Below are 4,032 nucleotides of genomic sequence, written 5' to 3'. Positions count from 1 at the left end.
CTATTGTATTGGTCTACTACACCTACACTTGACTATAGGCATGCAATATTATAATAGGGACTTGGCGATTCATGGTATTTTAATTACATTTTCTTTGTGGATTTCACCAAACCCTGTCGGAGTTAACAGGGCGCTGTTTCACAAAGCCGGTTTGACGAGAACTGTTGCGCTTCCCTCCCGATCTCAGGTTTGAGAGTTCAGGGTTAGGGACAGTTTGTTGAATTGTCTTTTTTGAAATAACTGTCCTCAGTACCATTAAAGACAGTGATGAGTTTGACCAGAAATGCCCGTTCCTCCATCGCATGCTGCACATTATACGTAAATGTTTCCAACAGTACAATTGTGAATTTAAATGTATTAATGTTCGACACCCGGTGCCGTGGTCAAACAAGACTAACTGGATTTAAGACATGGTAATTAGTCATAAATTACATCATGGTAACACTAATCTAAAGTGAATTAAAATAGCCTGCCAATTATAATTTACACAAGGCTGTAAATAATCCATCAAAAACAAAAACAAAATATTGGGCATTAATACATTTCCCTGTGCCACTAGAGGTGCCTGGAAGACAGAAGGGCCGATTCAAAGCTTTTGACGCAAGCAACCATTGTCCAAAAGCCATTACTCATGTTTGAGCCAATGTGCTGACTGATCTTCAGTCCTTTTTAAAGTTACATGCTAGTTAAAATTGGTAAATCAATCCTCAAGCTGTGCCTGATCTGGTCTTGATGGCCAGGTGTCATATTGCATGGTAGACCCTGTCATCAGTGTATGCATTAAGACATGTAGTGGTCAACCAATACTGTAGTTATACACAGTACTAGACTTAAACTTCACTTGATTAACAAATCACAACAGGGCACAAATGAGTTCTGTACACAAATTAGGCACCAAACTAATAGTTTATTACCCTTCAAACATTTAAATTGACAGATCAGAAAACCATCACTTCCTGTAGATTTAGCACCAAGTCATTTGATAAGGCAATACAAGGCAGCGATGGATCTTGTTATCAATACATTCACAACGGCCTAAATACAAAATGTAGGCAGTTTAAGACTTCATGATTCCACTGGTTACTCAAGTGTTTAACGGCAGATTGCAATGAATTCTGGATATTGCCTCGGGCAAAGTCGGCATGCTACCAGTTGTGTTTACAGCCTTGAGCCGGTTGTGTACTGACTACAGGCAGGTCCCAGCAGGTGGACCTAGAGGAACTTATCGGGCCTCGCAGGATTACACTGAACTCCCTGGAAACCACAAAGAGCAAGAATCACCAAACAGCCCACTGACCAAGTTTAGTGTAATATACTTATTTACATGAATGTTTCAGGTCTTCAGTCAGGTTTTGGTAAATGGCTTTTACTAAACCTGTGCCAAGTCCTGAGTTTTCTCTCCCAATGTAAAAATTCCACAGCAGAGAGGAGACCTCTGCCATGGCAGTACACACTTGGGTTTACACAATCTACATACATAATAGAAAGCATCCCTTTTAATTCCAGGCCTGTGATACCTACCCTGGGCAGTCTCAGTTCACAACAAGTTGTCTGCTGCCCCCTGCAGGCCAGCTGCTCTACATGCTCCTGTAAAGAAATGAAGAACAGTCAGTAAAACAAAAACGTCACTATTGAACACTGCCAACCATTAGCTGCCATGCTCAGGGTTTATGGTTCACCACGGTGTTTTCAGCATGATAGCTGGCAGACCAAGTTAGTGGAATATACTTATTTACATAGATGTTTCAGGTCTTCAGTCAGGTTTTGGTAAATGGCTTTACTAAACCTGTGCCAAGTCCTGAGTTTTCTCTCCCAATGTAAAAATTCCACAGCAGAGAGGAGACCTCTGCCATGAGAGTACAAATTGGGTTTACACCATCTACATACATAATAGTGAGCGTCACTTTTAATTCCAGGCCGACAGGATGTCATACATACCCTGGGCAGTCTCAGTTCACTGGAAGTTGTCTGCTGCCCTCTGCAGGCCAGCTGCTCTACATGCTGCTGTAGAGAAATGAAGAGCAGTCAGTGAAACAAAAACTACACTATTGATCACTGCCGACCGTTAGCTTCAATGCTCAGCGTTTATAGTCACCACGGTGTTGTCAGCATGATGTGTTAAAAATTGATTCATCACTGCATTATCATTTGTACAACTAACAACCGGTTTTGTCACTCACCATCAGTTGGCGTGCGGCATTACTTCAGTCCCATGCTGTGCGTCGGACAATATGCTCTGCCTGCAACACAAGGAACAAATAAATGTTTGGCTGAGTAAATTTTACCAGGCATTTGCTAGATTTCTGGACAAGCAATTTGAGCTAACCGCTATCCAAACCAATTGCATAAACAAATAGGACAAATGCAGTTGCCATGTTTGTCAAAGATTGCGTTTCATAGTTTTGCCTGTAAATGCAGTCTTTAGTTTCTTTGGTGGCCTGAACACTTGGAAGTCAAACAATTATGTAAAACATAGGATTATGATGGACAATCTTATTAAATTGGAGACAATATATTCTGCCCTGTAGTTCAATTTATGAATAATAAACTTAAATCACAACATACAATATATTCCTAAACCATGTAGCCAAACCATATTTGGCTACAGGGTCAATAAGAACAGGGGAAATAATGAAAGCATCGGTTGCGGTGTCAGTATATGGATGTGGGGCCCGACACTAGGCCTGTCCTGCTGTTGGATCAGGACAAGCCACTCTCGTTGGGCCATGCTCTGCACGGCTCAGAAGCAGCAGACTCTAAAACAGAACCTGCAGCACTTGGAGACAATACAGAGACTTTCTCTACCAGCGCTGTAACACTGAGCCAGATACATCACCTGGTCAGCTGACTTAGCACTGGTGTGGGCAAGAGGGAAGAGCCATGTGGGCTCAGCTACAGTAACCAAGTAGGCCTAATCCTTGTCATCTTAATGTCAAGTCACTAAAGCGGTGCCCTTCTGTCAAGTCACGGGACTGATGGCTTCTGTAAACGACATTAAGTTTGTACATTCACCTTTAAACACAAGTCATGACTTAGTTGGTAGCTCCATCCAATGGATGGCACAGCACTTCATCAAGAGGAAACCCAGCATCTCTGGACAGGACAACATAAACATCAGATTAGTGCACAAAAGAGGCAGGCACAATGAGAAGCAGTTGCTACTATTTCAATTAAAAGGAAATCCCATGTGCCGAAAACAGCCCACGTGTTTGCAAACCTGTACTACAAAGTTGTCTCATTACAAGTTGAATCAACAGTCTTGTAGCTGCAACTCTATTGTTAAACAGTTTTAACACCATAAAACGTGCGCTAACGTTAGCCATATGCAGGGCCGTCTCTTTGAAGAAAAGTCGATGTGCGCGAGGCACAGTAGGCCTCGCGCACATCGACTTAGTGTTTTTAGTTCATCCCGTTTGTGCTTTTGTACCGCTTTGTGATGAGTACAGGGAATTAACGTCAGCTTCGAGAAATATTCAGGAAAGTTCTACCCATTTTCAGTTTTAGTGACGCGAAAAGGTAAATTATAAAAACATCGATAACCGAATTAACATGGACCGCCACTTCTGCATAGAATAAATAAAACAAATTGCATTACAGAGCCAGCTGTTTCACGCCTTAGTACGGGTATTACTTCACCTAATGAAGTACGTTACATGCGTTCATTCAGATGCCAACACGTGGTGAAATACGTACCGGAGGGAATTTCCGCGCTCCTCCATAGAACATGGTTCAAGACGTTTGAAGGACAGAACGGAAGTCAAGCAGAGGTTTATAAAGCACAGATACCGCTGTGCATTGTGGGAAAGGAAGCTCTCCTCTCCCAAAGATCGTCCTACAAGTAGTTCATGCAGATGTACCACTACCTCATCTTCTCCTGAACAAGAAAACAAGCGAGAAAATGTTCAAGTAAATTGGGATTAAATCTTTCTGTAGCAAAAATACAAGTAATCTATCTCTCTAAACGGCTTAAAATTGCACACATTTTCTTAAAATTGCATGAACCTCTTGAGCAGGTAAAATCTATCATTTTTT

General features: G+C 41.8%; 1 long non-coding RNA gene across 1 annotated transcript; it reads right to left on the bottom strand.

Moving 5' to 3' along the window:
- Positions 1–900: 900 nt before the first annotated feature.
- LOC306732975 lies at positions 901–3,734 on the bottom strand. Its single transcript, XR_013770935.1, has 6 exons — positions 3,694–3,734; positions 3,013–3,093; positions 2,181–2,240; positions 1,939–2,004; positions 1,522–1,587; positions 901–1,254 (listed from the first exon to the last, which is right to left on the bottom strand). It is a non-coding gene; the product is annotated as an uncharacterized lncRNA (long non-coding RNA).
- Positions 3,735–4,032: the final 298 nt, after the last annotated feature.

This window comes from Taurulus bubalis (genome assembly GCF_910589615.1).
Source record: "Taurulus bubalis genome assembly, chromosome: 2".
In the NCBI taxonomy this organism is placed as follows: domain Eukaryota; kingdom Metazoa; phylum Chordata; class Actinopteri; order Perciformes; family Cottidae; genus Taurulus; species Taurulus bubalis.
This window is presented reverse-complemented; position numbering and strand designations above follow the sequence as displayed.